The sequence below is a fragment of the Geotrypetes seraphini genome, chromosome 3 (assembly GCF_902459505.1).
Source record: "Geotrypetes seraphini chromosome 3, aGeoSer1.1, whole genome shotgun sequence".
Lineage (NCBI taxonomy): Eukaryota > Metazoa > Chordata > Amphibia > Gymnophiona > Dermophiidae > Geotrypetes > Geotrypetes seraphini.
Window position 1 is genome coordinate 132,836,430 of NC_047086.1, and position 18,977 is coordinate 132,855,406.

The window sequence follows — 18,977 nt, forward strand, 5'->3', positions numbered from 1 at the left end:
GAGGGAACTCAGAGAAGTTCTTGCAGGACCTCATGCAGATTTGTTTAATAAATCCTTGGAGATGGGAGAGGTCCCATGAGATTGGACAAGGGTGAATGTGGTTCCTCTTCATAAAAGTGGTAACAGAGAAGAAATTGAAAACTGCAGGCCAGATAATAGAAGCTCTGCTGAAGGAAAGAATAGTGAAATACCTGGAATCCAATGAGTTACAAGATTCATGCCAAACAAATCTGATTGATTTTTTTGACTGGGTGACCAGAGAACTGAACAGATGATATGCACTAGATGTAGTCTGCCTGGATTTCAGCAAAGCCTTTGACATGGTTCCTCATAGGAGACTCATCAATAAATATAGCAGGCTTAACCAAAGTGGTGACCTGGATTAAAAACTGGTTGACTAACAGACAGAGAGTGGTAGTAAATGGAATTTCTTGTGAGGAAAGAAGGGTGAATGATATTTCTGAAGGATTAGAAGGAAAAGTGTGCCTTTTTGCAGATGACATGAAGACTTACAACCAAGTGGAAATGCCAGAGGGAATAGAACATGAGAAAAGATCTGCAAAAGTTAGAAGAATCGTCTAATGCTTGGTAGATAAAATTTAATGTGAATAAGTGCAGAGTGATGCTCTTGGGGAGTAAAAATCCAAAGGAGCTGTATATGCTAGAGGGTAAAAAGCTGAAATGTACAGACTGGGAAAGGGACCTTGGCTCTCAGAGGATCTCAAGGCTGGAAAACAATGTGACAAAGTGGTGGCTATAGCCAGAAGGATACTGGGTTGCATAAAGAGAGGAATTGCAAGCAGAAAAAATAAGGTGTTAATGCCCCACTTGGAATATTTTGTTCAGTTCTGGAGGCTGGATCTTGTTAAGGATGTGAGAAGACTTGAGTTGGTAAAAATGATATCGGGATTCTACCAAGAGACATATAAGAAGAAGCTTGAATAACTGAATATGTATACCCTAGAACAGGTGTAGGCAATTCCGGTCCTCGAGAGCCAGAGCCAGGTCAGGTTTTCATGATATCCACAATAAATGTGCATGAGTTAGATTTGCATCTCAAGGAGGCAGTGCATGCAAATCCATCTCATACATATTCATTGTGGATATCCTGAAAACCTGACCTGGCTCCGGCTCTCGAGGACCGGAATTGCCTACCCCTGCTCTAGAACAGTGGTAGACAAACTCATTAGTCAAAAGAGCCAAAGATCAGCAGTACGATTAAGATTTATTTTGAGAGCCAAATTTCTTTTCAAGATAATAACATCTTATTTATTGACAAAATTTTTTTTACATTAAAATAAAAATATGACAAAACACGCTTTTAATGACATCCCGCTCGCCTGCACGTAGTCAAAATCAATTTGTGGCAGAGCCTAGAGAATGACAGGGAAAAAATTTGTCCCCGACCCATCCCCGTGAGCTCAGTCCGTGTCCCCGCAAACCATCTGATTCCATACACACAAGCCTGAAATAGTTTTATACTGAAATAGTTTTATAAAGAAACAATATTCTGTACAATTGTCAATTTATAAATCAGCGTCTGCTTCCCCACTCTCTTCCCCATTTCCCTTCAGCATCTTCTCTCCATTCTCCACTTCTCTTCCCCATTTCCCTTCATCGTCCTCAGTCCACTATCTCTCCACTTCCCTTCAGCGCATAAAATCAAGCAAGCAATTTTATATCATTTTCATTCTATTCATTCATAGAAATTAAAGTCTAAATAATGCCTGTCACATAACAAATCATGATTTTACAAAAATAATTCCCTGCACAGTCAAGCCTGCAAGGATTACTAGAAGTCTTTCAGCAGCTTCCTTCCCTCCCCCTTACCTTCGTGGCGATTTTCTTTTCTTTTTTTTGTCTTCTAGCTGCCCGAGCCAGCTTTCATCAAGTCGTGTGTGGCTGCCAAAACTTCTCCTCTGATGCACGAAGGTAAGGGGGAGGGAGGGAGATGCCCGATCGGTGACATGTCATTCTCTAGCTCAGGGGTGCCCACACTTTTTTGGCTTACGAGCTACTTTTAAAATGACCAAGTCAAAATGATTTACCAACAATAAAATTTTAAAAAACACAAAGCACACTGTACGCAGAGAAAATATTAATTATCATTTATATTCCACGGTTTTTCAAAGAGGTCAAGGCAGATGACTTTATGCAATGTCACCTCAGTAACAACTATATAAAAATAGACAAATATACCCCCTCCCTTTTTACTAAACCGTGATAGCGGATTTTAGTGCTGGGAGCTGCACTGAATGCCCTGCGCTGCTCTTGATGTTCATAGGCTCCCTGCGCTAAAAACTGCTATTGTGGTTTAGTAAAAGGGGGCCATAGTGTAAAATATAGACAGCAGATATAAATTCTCAAAACGGACACATTTTGATCACTAAATTGAAAATAAAATCATTTTTCCTACCTTTGTTGTCTGGTAATTTCATGAGTCTCTGGTTGCACTTTATTCTTCTGACTATGCATCCAATATGTCTTCCCTTCTTTCAGCCTCCTGTATGCTTCCTCTCCTCCAGGTCTCATTTCCTCCCCCAATTTTTTCTTTCACCCTGCCCCTATCTTTCTTTCTCCATGTCCCCTTTCTTTCTGTCTTCCTGCCCCCCCTTTCTTTCTTTCTTTCTCCCTGCCCTCCCCAAGCCACTGCCATCGGGGAACATGCCACCACCACCGCCGCCATCGGGGAACAGGCTGCCGCTGAGTTCTGAGCTCTCCCTGCTTCCCTTCCCCATAAAGAGGATGCTTAAGTACCAGGCCGACCAACCTTTCCCACCTGACATCAATTCTAATGTTGGAGAGGAAGTTCCGGGCCAGCCAGGCAGCGATTGGCTGGCCCGGAACTTCCTCTCCGATGTCAGAATTGACATCGGGTGGGGAAGGTTGGTCAGCCCAGCGCTTCAGCATCCTCTTTACGGGAAGGGAACATAATGGGCACCCCTGCTCTAGTTAGCAGAGCCGTGAGTTGCACTCAAGTGGCTAAAGAGCCGCATGCGGCTCGCAAGCCGTGGTTTGCCAACCACTGACCTAGAAGAAAAAAGGGATAGATGAGATATGACACAGATGTTTAAATACTTGAATGTTATTAATCTACATACAAATCTTTTCAATAGATGGAGAAGCAGTAAAACTAGAGGTTATACTGTAATTTGAGAATGCGGGGTGGTAGAATTAGGAGTAATGTCAGGAAATACGTTTTCATGGATAGGGTGGTGGATGTCTGCAGTGCCCTCCCTGTCGAGGTGGTGGAGGCAAAAACAGTGCATGAGTTCAAAATTGCTTGGGATAGATAAAAAAAAGATCCTTAAACAGAAAGAGGATTGTATTGACACAAAACTCAACAGATCAACAACTATCACTTTGTTTGTGATGGGCAGGAGTGGCACCTCTATCGATGTCTTGTACAGTCGGTGTCCAGTATGTGTCAGAATGGATCAGGATGGGCTGGAGTTAGCTTTGATGGCGACTCCAGCAAAGGGGCTGTGTAGCTGATGCTGGATGGACTTCTACGATCCATGTTCGTATGCGGCAAAACAGATCAGAAGCAAGTATGCGCATTTTATATCACAATCATTTTATCCGAGTACAGGTCTTGTCAATTTTCGGGGAGGGGGGGGGGAGACATCTTATAGGTGAACTTAGCAAGTAAAATGAATAATTACTAGATTGTTGGTTCAACATTGTATTGATAATGAATGTGACTGTTGGGCGGACTGATTGAACAATGCAGGTTTTTATCTGCTGTCATTTACTATGTTACAAAGGTGAGACTCTGGACAAGTTGGATAGGGATACACAGAAAAGATGAATGCTAGATAGAAAGAAAGAAGAATTGTCAAAAGGAAAGGAGCCCTGAAGAGAATTAAGAGAAAAGCAGAAGAAAGACACTAAGACCAAAGTGAGACTCAAACAACAAAGGTAGGAAAAAAGTATTTACTATTAATTTATCATGTCAGTTTTGGGAAACGTACACCCCTCTCTGCACCCCTCTCTCCCTCCCCCCACCATGGTCCCCATTAAATTGTGCAGTGATAGTGCTCTATAACAGTTGTGCGCGCAGTGCTTTGTAGACCCCGAGTTTTAGACAGTCAAATTTCTGGACCTCTACTCAAATTATTTGAATAGCCCTGGTTAGGAGCATACAATCAACTTTGCATATATTATTTTTAGGTGCCCAGATGAACTGAATGTGTGCTAATGAATGCTCATCCTAAAAAAAACCTTTGCCTGCCTTGCATTCTCATCTCTGGTCTTAGATGTGTAATTTAACTTTACCACACTTTTCAATTCTGAAGTGCTGAACATAACTTGTTTCTGAGAAATTATTGCAAGCTTTGAATACATTGTGGTTTTACTAAGTGCCTTAAATTGTCTGAAAAGTGCAGAAAACTCCAGGAGCACACTACAGGGATTATTTTATGACATTTACTGTATGAAATGCTAATTAGAGAAGACAGAAGTCATTGCTAAGAATTATTGGCATCTGACATTACGTCATTGATGGCAGACTAGGATTTAATCTAATTTATTTATGTAATTATTTTTAGCTTACACCTTTTCATTGGTGGTTCAGGGTAAGTTATATTTGGTATGAAAACATTTTCCTATCCCTAGAAGGCTTAGAATTTAAGAAGCCTATTTGTTAAACATTTTCTAAGAATATGAATCTATGGGAAAAATTTTAGTAAGCAGAGCTCTAAGTTTGTACATAAGAATTGCCATACGGGAACAGACCGAAAGTCCATCAAACCCAGTATCCTGTTTCCAACTGTGGCCAACCTAGGCCCCAAGTACCTGAAGCAATGGAGGATAAGGTGATTTGTATTTGTCACAAACAATATACAAAAGAAATTCTACATTTTGTGATAGTGGTGGGGTGTCATCAAGGTGCAGTAAAAGATCACTCTTTATTGCATTTTGGTTCCCCAAGGAATTCAGCAACTTGAGGGATGCTGGAACTGCAGGTTGCTGAATCCCACTTTACAAGAATAACGCTACTTGTAAGCCACCCTGTAAGCAGCGTTATTCCCGTGATCTGGGAGCATTGAGTCACAAAGCTGCAGCCTGATGCTCCTGAACTGCACAGAGAGAGTTCCCCCTAGTTCTGCCTGCATTTTTTGCACCTAAAATTCCCCCTCCGACCATCTCGGCCACCCCCCAAGGGCTACCTGTAATGGTGCAGGGGTGATCTGGAGGTTTGAGGGGTCCCAGTTGCTTCTGCCTAGTCTTTTCTGCAATGGTGCCCCTAGTGGGAGTCTTGTGCAATTATTGCTAGGGGTCATTTTAGGTGAGGAGGTGCAGGCAGGACAGTTGAGGGGGCCCTCTTTGTGCAACCCAGGAGTATCGGGCCAGTTTAGCAGAAAAATAACCCTAGCATAAAGTAGGCCTAATATAGTTTAAATTACCTACCGCACATATTCAGGAATCCTTTGTAACTACCAAATGTAAATGTACTAACCGAACATTCATTTTTTTTTTTCCGAAGAAATGTTTGGGGACATTGACTGGGCATTCCTGTGCTAAATAGCACATCTACATTGGCACGTGCTAACTGGTTAGCACAGGAACACTGCATGAGCCCTTACCGCTATTATATAATTGATGGTAATTTTTTAAAATGGCCATGTGCTAATGGCCACTTTTGCTGCAACTTAGTAAAAGGATCCAATAGTTATCAATATGGACTACCATTAAAGTTATTATTTTACCACAGGTCCCAATTTATGCAATGAAATCCCTCTGACTCAGCAGGTTATTGCCACCTGCCATTAGGTGGCTACACTACAACCTCAATGAGAGAGCGTTCATGGGGACACCTGCCACTATGCCACTCGCTTCCACACAACTGGGAAAAGGAAAATCACAAAGAAGGTATCTTCAGCCTTTACTCCTATAATAACTAGGTCCTATGGATAGAAATTTGATTAGTTTATTTGATGTTAAGGGGGATGGTAATTCTAGATCTCCTACCACACCTGAGGGTGTTTCTCTCAGTCTAAAAGGCAAGACTCTGCCTTTGGCATCATCTTCATCTTTGAAGACAGTTGAGTCCTTGGGAGAAGGGCTTAAGCAGCTTATTGGTCAGATTTTGAGACTTCCCTCATTGGATTCTCAGGGCAGGCTATCATTCCATTTCCAAGAGCAGCACCAATGCCTTTTTCAAAAGTGAATCTGGCTAGGAGATATCTCTCTTGGATATCTGGAAAACTGTGACCAGAACTGAGGACCTGCTGAGAGGACTATTACTCAGTAGTACTCCGTTGCTGAGTGTAAAGAGACCAAACTCCCAAGATACAGACTCTGAATTTCAAGCTTTAGGTAAGCATTTGCTTTTATATTACATTACACTATATTACATTACATTAGTGATTTCTATTCCGCCAATACCTTGCGGTTCAAGGCGGATTACATCAAAGTTTTCAGGAATTACATAAAAGTTTACAGGAATAGCATAAGAGATGTCATAAGAGTTACATAAGAATTACCAAAGAGTTGTCGAAATCTTAAGGTGATAAATGTTGGGTAATTAGAGGCATTTTAGCATTAGTTGGGTAGTTAGAAGCGTATTAGAATATATTAAGGGTATAGAGTGGGTAGGTGGGGTTTGGGTAGGAATTGGCCGTGTTCGATAGGTTTTATGTATTTTTTGAAAAGTATAGTTTTAGTATCTTGAAGGTTTTGTAGTCTGTGGTCGATGACAACAGAATGGTGATTTGTCTGTCCAGTTTAGCTGCTTTAGTGGCTATTAGGTTGTCATATAGTTATTTTCGTTGGACATTTTTGGATGGTGGGTATGTGAATAGTGAGTGGGTTCTCCTGTGCTTGGTTGAGGAGGATTGAGTTAGTCTGTTATTTCAGTAGGATCCTCAGGATCAGTCTTTACAGTCAGTGGGAGTATCTGCCATTAAAGATATCCTTAGCCTTCACCATAAAAGGGAATCTTTGAATAATTTTCTGGTTTATAAATTTCCCTATGATTTCGTTGTTTTCACCAGAAATGTTAAGGAAATACTTCAAAGAGGTGCTGCGCTTGTCTAACCCAGATGCGATTGATCTTTTGAAATGTTTCTACGTTCCTAGATCTATATCTGAGGGAATGAGAGCTGAAGAGGAAACAGTTGGTCAGGCTGCTTTGGCTAGCTCTGACCTAACTCTTTTGCTGGAAGCTTCTCAAGATATCCAACCATTCTACTCTGCTTGTTACATTTTCCTCAGAGAACGCAAAGATGTTGATTTTGAAAACATATTTTAAGATAAGGAGGGTATGTTTTGTGGTCAGCAGGTACAATCATTTCTTGATGTAGCCCAGTCTACACAGACCCACAGAAAGGAATTTCTTGCATGGAAGTTACGGGGTATTGCATTGAATGCCTTCTTTTCCTTGAAATACCATTGCAAATGTGTGGCAGACTTCCAAAGCAAGAAATGACCCTACACATTTAGATAAATTTCTGCTGGGCAATGAAGGAGTGCAATGTTTATTTTTATTTTCTTCTTTCAGAATAAAGAAGGAAAGTTGATTCCAAGGAATGAAAATTAGCCTGATTGAGGCATGTTTATTCTTTTATGTTCTTTGAGGTGTTGTATTTCTTTCTATGCTTGCCTTTCTTTCTTTTCTTGATATGGACTACTCAGCAGTGGACAGACATTGATCTGGGCCCCCAGAAATAGGAGTCATGCTCCTGCCCACAATCCCCCATCTGAAAGAGATTACTATCATATTTCTAAAGCAATCAGAGCCCTCTTCTGCCTCCTGCTATAGCCTTATAAGCATAAACCTATCCACTTCCACCCCCCCTTCTGGGCTGCCCCATACTGTTTACATAAAAAAGATTACTGGTTGGAGATTTCCCTGCCCACGTCTCCCTGCTAGCAGTAGGAAGTCCCCCTACCTCCTATTCAAAAAAGTACAGTACTGGGTTCTCTCAACTAGCACATTTATTTTATGGCCAGTAGGACAATGATAGGGAATCCCCCTGCTAGTAATTTATTTTGGAAGCAAGAGACAGCTTTATGTATTTTAAAATAAGAACCTTAAAATAAGCCTTACTGGATCAGAGCAATGGCCCATCAAGCCTAGTAGCCCGTTCTCACGGTGGCCAATTCAGGTCACTAATACCTGGCCCAAACCCAAACAGTAGCACCATTCCATGCTACCAATCCAGGGCAAGCAGTGGCTTCTCCCATGTCTTTCTCAATAACAGACTATGGACTTTTCCTCCAGGAAATTGTCCAAACCTTTCTTAAAACCAGCTATGCTATCTGCTCTTACCACAACCAAAGGCAATGCGTTCCAGAGCTTAACTATTCTCTGAGTGAAAAAATATTTCCTCCTATTGGTTTTAAAAAGTATTTCTCTGTAACTTCATCGAGTGTCCCCTAGTCTTTGTAATTTTTGACGGAGTGAAAAATCGGTCCACTTGTACCCATTCTACTCAAGATTTTGAAGATTTCAATCATATCTCCCCTCAGCTGTCACTTTTCCAACCTAAAGAGTCCTAAACTTTTTTAGTCTTTCCTCATACGAGAAAGGAGGGAAGGAAGGGAGCTGGTGGCCATGGGGAACCTAATTTGTAAAGAAGGAAGGGGATTAACAGCCCGTAGAGTTAAGATGGAGAGGGAGAGAGGGCCGGGGTCTGGTACTCCTGTAGGTCAAGGTGAGTTATCGGGTACACTAAGGGCTCCTTTACTAAGGTGCGCTAGTGTTTTTAGTGCACGCAGGAAATTATCACGCGCTACACCATGCGCTGCGCTTCTAGAACTAATGCCAGCTCAATGCTGGCATTAAGGTCTAACACGCGCGGCAATGTAGCCCGCGCTATTCCGCGCATGAAAACCCTAGCGCACCTTCAAAAAGGAGCCCTAAATGCTATTAAGACTCTAGTGCAGTGGTGTTCCACAGGGGTCTGCATTGTCTGCAAAAACGTCTATTACAGAGGCAAGGAACATACAGCCATGATTGATTATATCGATATCAAAAAGATAAAGTTGGTGTTGATTAAAATAAATATAGATATCTTAAACATTCATGAACTTATCAGTTTACGTGTCATTATGCTGGGTCAATACGGACTACTGCACACGCTGCCTGATCATAATGCATGATTGCTTACCATTTTGTTGTTCCTGGCCCTTAAAAATATCCTCTATTGTTGGAAAGATTTATCTAAGGTGCACTACGTCACCTGGTGGAATATGCTATGCCTTACAGTAAAGTATGAAAGCGTCATTGCGGAAAAACACAAGTCTATAAGCTCCTACCTCAAAATCTGGAGTCCAGTTATCTCTTATAACTGATAACATTCAGCTCCTTTATTAGAATATTGCTATCATTAACCAAAGTCATACATCACATTATGGCTCATCTCTTGCATCCCTATAGGTGTATAGCTTTGGTGTCGCTCTGTGCTTTGGATACTGATACTCTCCTGCTAGATAGGCATTGTTCAGCCTGTTGTACTGTATTGACAATTATTATTCTATGATTCCTTCTTTGTGCAGCTTGTTTATATCTTGCCTTGTTAACATTATTTGTATTTTTGCTGTATGCTAAAATCAATGCAAATCTTTGAACTAAAAAAAATAAATATAGATATGACTATTTGGAAATTGTATAAAACAGAAGACGATGTGCTGAGTGTAGCATGCGCAAGTGTTGATCCTTAACACTTTTACAAGCAAACATTCGGTTATGAGCACTAATGAGAAGAAGTATATATCAGCAATATCCCTGAAAATCAACAATTCATCACGATCAAGTAGCTCAGAGATTAAAAATGACAGTTCTGGCAAGGCAGCTCTGTGCAGATTGCAGATCACACAAAAATATTCAATGTAGTTACTTTGCAAGTGAATTATGAGGAACTCTAGAAGGCCGAGGGACTGGGCATCTAAATAAAAGATGAAATTTAAGGTGAACAAGTGCAAAATGATTCATATAGGAAAAAAAAAATAATCCTAACCACATGTATTTGATATTGGACCATTCATTGAGTCACTATGGACAATACATTGAAACCCTAGACTCAATGTATAGCGATGGTCGAAAGAAATACAAAATAAAACAGAAGGTATTATAATTTTAGGTTTTGCTGTGACTGCACCTTGGTTCTGCAGACACGGCACATGAGCTCGTTGTGCCACTGAGGCTTGCGCGCACTAGAGAAGCTGAAAGCTATGCCATCGGTAGTTGTGCTACCAGCAGGACCTCCCAAGGTGGCTATGTTTCAGCGGAAATGTCAGACTAATGATGTACCACCCATCTGGGCAGCAGCAGATAGGCAGTGTTGGAGGCAGAGGATTGCGTTTGATGCGTCAACGGTGACAGCATCAAAGGCCCGACAATCTACTTCTGGATTTTGCCATGAAAACTTGATGATCATCAAGTCGCTGGGACTTGAACATGAGTCGATGGCACCTAAGAACTAGCACCTTTTTTTTAAATATATATTCTTTATTCATTTTCAAAATTACATTAAGTGTTAAATATATTCATTCACATTAACAATAAATACATCACTTACAAACAATCATTGGTACATCACATAAATTCTTATCCCTTCCCCTTCCCCATCCCTCCCACCCATATTCCATTATCATATAAAACATATAATAATAATATTCCCCCCTCTCTATCCCTTAAATTGATAAATATAAGGGAAACAATTTCAATTAATCTTTACAATATTTTGTTAATGGTTTCCACACATCCTGAAATTTCTTAAAATATCCCCATTGTAATGCAATAAACCTTTCCATTTTATAGATATGGCATAAAGAGTTCCACCAAAAGTTATAATTTAATCTCCTCCAATCCTTCCAATTATATGTAATTTGCTGAATGGCAACACCAGTCATTATAAGTAATAATTTATTGTTGTTCGCAGAAATCTGACTTTTTGCTCTCATTTCCATACCAAATATCACAGTATCATAGGATAATGCCACTGGGTTGTCTAATAAATTATTAATTTGGTCCCAAATTTATTTCCAAAAATTCATAATAAATGGGCAATGAAACAATAAATGATCTAAAGTTCCTGCTTCCAGATGACAATGCCAACATCTATTAGACAAAGAACTATCTAATTTTTGTAACCTAACAGGGGTCCACGACGCTCTATGCAACAGAAAAAACCAAGTTTGTCTCATAGATGTTGTCACTGTACATTTCATCCTCCAAGACCAAATTCATGGCCATTGAGATGCAGTAATTTCATGCTTAATCTCAATGCTCCAAATATCTCTTAAACCAGTTTTTAATTTCTTTTTAGTAAATCCACTTAACACTTTGTACCACTGGGCGGCCTGGTGACCCAAGAAGTCACAACTAGCACCTTGATTATTGTGTGCAGTTTTGGTTATCCTATCTGAAAAAAATCTAGGACAACTAAAAAAGATTGAAAGAAGAGCAACCAAAATGATAAAGGGAATGAAATAACTATAGTACCCTATCCCCCTCTTTTACTAAGGTGCGCTAACCGATTAGTGCATGCTAATCGCTAACATGCCCATAGACTAACATGCACGTGTTCGCATTTAGCGTGGGCTAATCGGTTAGTGCACCTTAGTAAAAGAGGGCCTATGAGGAAAGGCAAAACAGGTTAGAGCTCTTCAGTCTGGAGAAGAAATGGATGGAAAGAGACAAGATAGAAGTCTATAGAATAATGAGTGAGGTGGAAAAAGTAAGTAGAGAATGGTTATTTCCCTGTTAAATAATACCAGGAATAGAATAGCACTTGCAAAGCAAATTGGAATAATATGTATTCATTCAGTAAATAGTTAAACTGTGGAATTTGTTGCGGGAGGATATGGTCAAGTAAGTTAGACTCGCTGGGTTTAAAAAGCATTTAGACAGATCCTGGAGAAAAAGTCCATAAGCAATTATTAGTGCGGCTCACTCGAGAAAACCACTACTTATCCTTACGAATTGCTCCGAATCCTGCTTGGGACTTGGGACCTGAATTGACCGCTGTCAGAGACATGTGGTCTGAACCAGAATGGCATTTCTTATGTTCTAACCTGCTGACACAAAAGAAAAGAAAAAGTATGCATTTTTTCAAACTTCTGAATTAAAATGCAAGATGAGGGGTCATGCTAACACATAGGAATTTAAATGTTAGCTAAATTGGCTATTTAAATTCAGTGACAGCTGGGGCAATTATATATAGTGACTAGGGTTATAAGGGATAGATACCTGCTGAATTTGAAAAATGAATACTTTCTTTCTCATGTTCACACATTCCAAATCATGGTTCATTTCTTCTAATACTGTAAATCTAAGAAAAATATTGCAATTAAAATGAACAGTCTATACTTTAGCAACAACACCTATGGATCTTGGCAGTTAAGCAGAGCTGAGCCTGGCTAGTATTTATGAGAGGAGATTGTCTAGTCAGAATAGAGGCAGTGTATTTCCAAATTTGTGGGCAGCACTAGATGGGCAGCACTAGATGGGCAGCACTAGTGGGCAGCACTAGTGGGCAGACTAGTGGGCAGCACTAGTGGGCAGACTAGATGGGCCGTGGGCCCTTATCTGCCGTCTATTTCTATGTTTCTATGTACTGCAGAAGGCAACAAACCGCTGAAGCATTTATTTTGCCTAGTGGTCAGGGCTGCAGCCTGAGGTTGCAGGTTAAAGCCCAGCACTGCTCCTTGTGACCCTGGGCAAGTCACCTAATACCCCATTGCCCCAGGTACGTTAGTCAGATTGTGAGCTCGCCGGGACAGATTGGGAGAAATACTTGAGTAGGCCATAAGTGGTCTACAAATACTAAAAATAAATAAATAAACGTGATAGAGATTGCAGGCATCTGAAACTGACAAGGCACATAACATCAGTGTGACCAATCATCTTCCCACATCATGTCACTAGGAATGTGGAGCCTAAAAATTTTATATCATATTATCTCCCATGTCATTAACTGAATTTTCATTTTATTGTATTTTTCTTCTGGGAGTAGTATCATTAGGGTAAGGTACAGATAATGCATTTGATATACAGTGGTGCCTCGCATAAAGAACGCCTCGCACAGCGAACGCTGCACACAACGAACTTCATGTCATGATTCATACAACGAACTTCGTTTCACACAACGAAGTCGCCCGAGCTTCCACGATCGCTGCCGATGTATTTCATCCTTCCGCGCAGGCACTGCAGGCAGTCGTTAGTCACTGCGCTTAACGTGTTTCACATAACGAACTTTTCGCATAACAAACTTGCTCTTGGAACGAATTAAGTTCGTTGTGTGAGGCACCACTGTAATGCCTTTCCATGGTACAGCTGAAGTTTATAATTTATATACAGGTATTTTCCCTGTACTTTGGAGTAGTGGTGTGGTCTAGTGGTTAGAACAGCTACCTCAGCACCCTGAGGTTGTGAGTTAAATTCCCACTTCAGGTCCTCATTGCCCCTGGTATAATATAAATACCTGTCTATAAATATGAAAGCTGCTTTGATTATAACCACACAGAAAAAGCAGTATATTAAGTCCCATCTTCTTTACCTTTACTTAGTGAGTTCACAATCTAAGTTTTATACCTGGAGCCAAAGTGAGCATCAAACTCAATTCCCCTAGTTCTCATTAGGCTACTTCTCTTTTAGAAACAGTGCACACTCTTTCAGAAAGAGTGTGTGCTCTTCTGAAATAGTGCATACTACTTGCAAATATTTCATGCCTTTCAGAAGAGTGTGCTCTTTCCAAAAGAGTGTGTACACTCTCCTGATACTATTAATCATGAAAGAGAGCACACTCTTCACAAAAACCTGAATTTTTTATTTTTTTTTTAAATTGAATATGACACCAGGCAAAAAAAATAACGCAAAATATAATTTCAAATAAATGCATGTCCCTATTGCTGACAGTATTTGGTTTTGGAATGTAGCATGAAAAATGTTAGAGAGGCTGGCAGGCCTCAGGGTTGAGCACGTCCTTCGAATGCCACCTGACTATAGAAACATGATGGCAGATAAAGGCCGAATGGGCCATCCAGTCTGCCCATCGACAGCATCCACAATCTCCTCCTCTCCCTATTGGCTAAGGCTCTTTACATCTGCATTGTGATGTCATAAAACTTTAGTAACATAGAAACATGATGGCAGATAAAGGCCAAATGGTTCATCCAGTCTTCCTAACTGCAGCATCCACTATCTCCTCCATAAGAGATCCTACATGCCTATCCTACGCGTTCTTGAATTCAGACATAGTCAGTCTCCACCACCTCTACTTGGAGAGTATTCCACGCATCTACCACCCTATCTGAAAAAATATATTTCCTTAGATTATTCCTGAGCCTATCACCCCTTAACTTCATCCAATGCCCTCTCATTCCAGAGCCTCCTTTCAAATGAAAGAGACTCGCCTCATGCACACTTTTGACAGGATCCAGGATCTTCCCCATGCCTACCACTGACAGACTGAGGAGAAGTTGACACCTGAATGTGCCAGTTTACTCATAAATCCCAAACTACCTCTATAAATACCTCTTCAAGGAGAAAGTTGTTAAAATAGCAATTAATGGCCCAAGGCTTGGCTTGATTAAGTTTCAATTAAATGATCACCACATTGAAATTTGAAAAGGCTGCTAGAGCCACAGCACGCAACAGAGTTTGCAGCATTAATGGGTTGCTAATATACTATCAGTTGAGCTGAAAGTTTTATGCCCTCTCCTGCTTCATCCAAACACAGGTGATACCAGAGAGTCTTCCTGGGTACCTCTCATGCCAAATATCTGTCAGCGATTAAGGCCAACATCCTCCTTTAAGATGTCTGAAGGGTGAATCTTTCAGCCATTCTAGTCAAGAGCCTCAAGGGTGCAGGTAAAATCACCCCCAAGGACTAACTCCTCACTTGGATTTAGGATTTCCAAGTAGACAAATAGCAAAAGAAGCTTGACCTCCTGGTCTCATCCTTGGAAGTGTGCATATTGATCAGATTAAACCAACCCAGAAGTGCAGCATAAGATCAGATACTACAGATTGAGTGTCCAGCACATCCACTAGTAGGGATGGGCTGACTGTTAACCCCAGCACTTAATCCCATGACATGGTTTAGGGACACCTCACCATCCCACTCCAGAAACAAAGAAGTTTCAACCTCTGGAGTGCTGTGGGTCTCCTGTAAATAGGACACCGAGTGCCCCTTCTCTTTAGGAATGCGAGCATTCAATACCTGTATAATTTCTCCCTGCAACCATCAATATTGACAATGCAGAACCATTAAAATTGATCTTTATCTTTATTATACTTGATATACCACCAGCTAGCCGAGAACACCACCCAATTACAGAGTCATCTGATGCCTGTGTGCTTACTCCATTGTGAGACTCCAGGAAGTGGATGAAGGCTTGCTATAGGATATCTTCCACACACACCAGTCTTCTCCCAGGAGTTTTCTAGCCATCATGAACTGAAGAGGAAGGAGATCCATGGAGCCCTGTGGTTGCTCCTGACTCGCCTTCCTTGAATCTTGCACTTCTATGGAATGTAACCTAGGGAAATGGGAAAGGAAATGATTCCTCCCACTCTGGTTCCTACTCCACCACAGGGACTGACATGGCTTCAGTTCTGACCCTGGACACAAGTAGGCTCTTTTTTCTCCCTAGTCTTGATGGCTAAGAGAAAGCTATACAGAAGCAATGTTAATGGGAGTTCTCATAGACTCTTCTCTTACCTTTAAGGATCAAATAAACTCTCTTGTCAAGAAGTGCTTTTTTAGCCTTCGAATGTTGAGGAAGGTCAGAAACCTTTTCCACCAACAACATTTCTCTGTTCTGGTCCAATCTATCATATTATCCCGGCTAGATTACTGTAACGCTATCTATCTTGGCATAATAAAGACCTGCCTTCAAAGACTCCAATTGATACAAAATACCGCTGCGAAATTAATTTTTGTAAAAAGTAAATTTGACCATGTGTCTCCTTTGCTTTTAAACCTTCATTGGCTTCCAGTCTATCTCAGGATTCACTTCAAATGTGCATGTATTACTTTTAAAATTTTATATGGTATCTTCATCCCTCTTGTCCCTTTATTATGGAATGCCTATAGATTCTCCTATGCAAGAGGCACCCAACAATTCACTCTTCCTTCCTTCAGTGAAAGGAATCAAAGGAGTCAAGAATTTCAGTCAATCCTTGGTTTTTACATTTTCTCAACTATGGAACAAACTTCCTCTTATTTTAAGGGGTCCTGGTCCTTTTCAACTTTTTCATAAATCTTTAAAAACTATTTTATTTGCCAAACACTTTGGAAACTAGTCATATTAATATTTTCTGATTGTTACTTTTTAAAGTATTTTTTAGTTACTGTTAACCGAGTCAAGCTCCTTTCTGGTTGAAGACCCCGTATACAAAGCTAAGTTTTAGTTTAATTTAATGGTTATAAGGCTAGGGGAAGGAGTTGTGGTATTCATTTCCATCTCTCTCTTAGGGACATCCTTCCCCTCTGCATCTCCATGCAAGGTAGGAGGTAGATCTCTGGAGGAAGTGCCTCTTCTGGACATTTATGCTGAAAGACAGAGGGACCTCAATCTCTTTCTCACTTAGGATCTCCAATGCCAAATCACCTGGTTGCAGAAGGGAAGCAGGCAGAGGAGGACCTGCAGTCAAAGCTGGATTAAGGCATAGGCAAACTAGACACTTGCTTTGGATCTAAAAGGTGTGTGTGTGGTGGGCGGGGGCGGGGGTCAGATGTGCTGAGGATCAAGAACCTTAGATTGCAAACTGTCTGGATTTTTTTTTTTTTAGGATTCTACAAATTTTTAAATTACCAGGCTCAAAGTCAGAATGATGGCTGATGTATCTGGATGGTTTTCACAATACAGCTCTTTGTAGCTCTCAAATGCTTCCCTACTCCAGTGCAGAGGCTGTGGTAGGATCCAGCCAATGGGGAGGCTCCTAGTCACAGGAAGGAGGGGTTGAGGTACAAGCCCTGGAGAGTAGATGGAGGCTAATACCAGTATGGGGTTTTGGAGAGAACTGTGGAACTAAATGAGTATTCTGGAGAAATGGGATTGATGAAAGGGAGTAGGAATTTATGAAAAATGGGAGAAAGTGTGAAGGGTCTGCTTCAGACTGAGCGTAAGAACTGGCAGCAAATGCAAGAACTTTGCATGATAGTATGAGCCCACCGGGATAGACAGGGGAAAATGCTTGAATACCTGAATAAATTCATGTAAACTGTTCTGAGCTCCCCTGGGAGAACGGCATAGAAAATTGAATAAATAAATATGGAGGAGGGAACATTTCCTGAGAGAGTGCATGCACTTATGTATAGTTCTGTGTCATATTAAGCTTCCCTTTGAAAGTCCACTGCTACCAATGTACCTCTATGCATACTAACTGAAGGGATTTTCAGCCTGGGAATTTACTTGGCTAGCTATTAAGGGCCTTTTCTACTAAACCGTGCTAGCGGTTTTAGTGCGGGGAGCCGCGCTGAACGGCCTGCATTGCTCCCGATGCTCATTGAGCTTCTATGAGCGTCGGGAGCAGCGTGGGCCATTCAGCGCGGCTCCCTGTGCTAAAACCGCTAGCGCAGTTTAGTAGAAGAGGGGATAAGTCTCCTGTACAAATTCCTTTAAACACTGTCCTAAAACTGCCTTGTCTCTATCTAAATTTTTTTAAAATTTTGCTGCTTCCATTTGTGAAGCTTTTCTTACACATTAAACTTTGTAAATAACTACATCAATTAAATTGTCCCTTGGCACCTCTAGTTTGTACCAGAGGCAATGGAGGGTGAAAACAACTTGTATAACTTCTTTGGTTCTTGGCTCACAGCTGCGGAGCTGTCAAGGAATTAGGATGGTTTCTGAACAGAAAACAGAGAGTAGGGTTAAATGGCCATTTTTCTCATTGGAAGAGGTGAATAGTGGAGTGCCGTAGGGATCTGTACTGGGACCGGTGCTATTTAACTTATTTATAAATTATCTGGAAATTGGAACGATGAGTGAAGTGATTAAATTTGCAGATGACACTAAACTGTTCAAAGTTGTTAAAACACATGCAGACTGTGAAAAAAATGCAGAAAGACCTTAGGAAATTGGGAGACCGGACATCCTGATGGCAGATGAAATTTAATGTGGACAAATGCAAAGTGATGCACTTTGGGAAGAATAATCTAAATCATAGTTAACTGATGCTAGGGTCCACCTTAGGGGTCAGCACCCAAGAAAAAGATCTAGGAGTCATTGTAGACAATACATTGAAACCGTCTGTCTAATGTGTGGCAGGAGCCAAAAAAAGCAAACAGGATGCTAGGAATTATTAGAAAAGGGATGGCAAATAAGATTAAGAATATTATAACGCCTCTGTATTGCTCCATGGTGCAATCTCACCTTAAGTATTGTGTTCATTTCTGGTCACCATATCTCATGAAAGATATGGTAATATGATAAGCAAATATGACCACATCACCACTGCCTACCTAGACTCTCACTGGCTACCTATACAAGCGCAAATTCAATTCAAACTATACTGTCTATTATTCAAAGCAATAAATGGTACTGCCCCCACATATCTAAACAATCGCCTAAACTGGAACAACATAACTAGACAAAGGAGAATTCAGACTCCATTTACCTACCCTCCACTCAAAGGTATTCAGCGCAAGATGTATGACAACCTACTAGCGACGCAAGCAGTGAAACTTGACCACTTCATCTCCATCATGCTGACAACAACGAACAACTTCAAATCATTTTGAAAAGAAATCAAAACCCTGCTATTCAAAAATGTATCTAGATATCAATTCTCATCCCCTTGTCCTTCCCCTTTCTTGAAAATTTCCCTCCAAAGTCTCTATAATTCTTGTAATTTTCACTCCAAAGACTCAACCATTTAAACAGCACCCTAACTTTCACTTCAAAGACTCAACCACGTAAACAGCACCCTGACTTCCACTTCAAAGACTCAACCAAGTAAACAGCACCCTAAATTGTAATTTTCCTGGAAATGTCCAGCTAACTTCTTTTGTAATCCG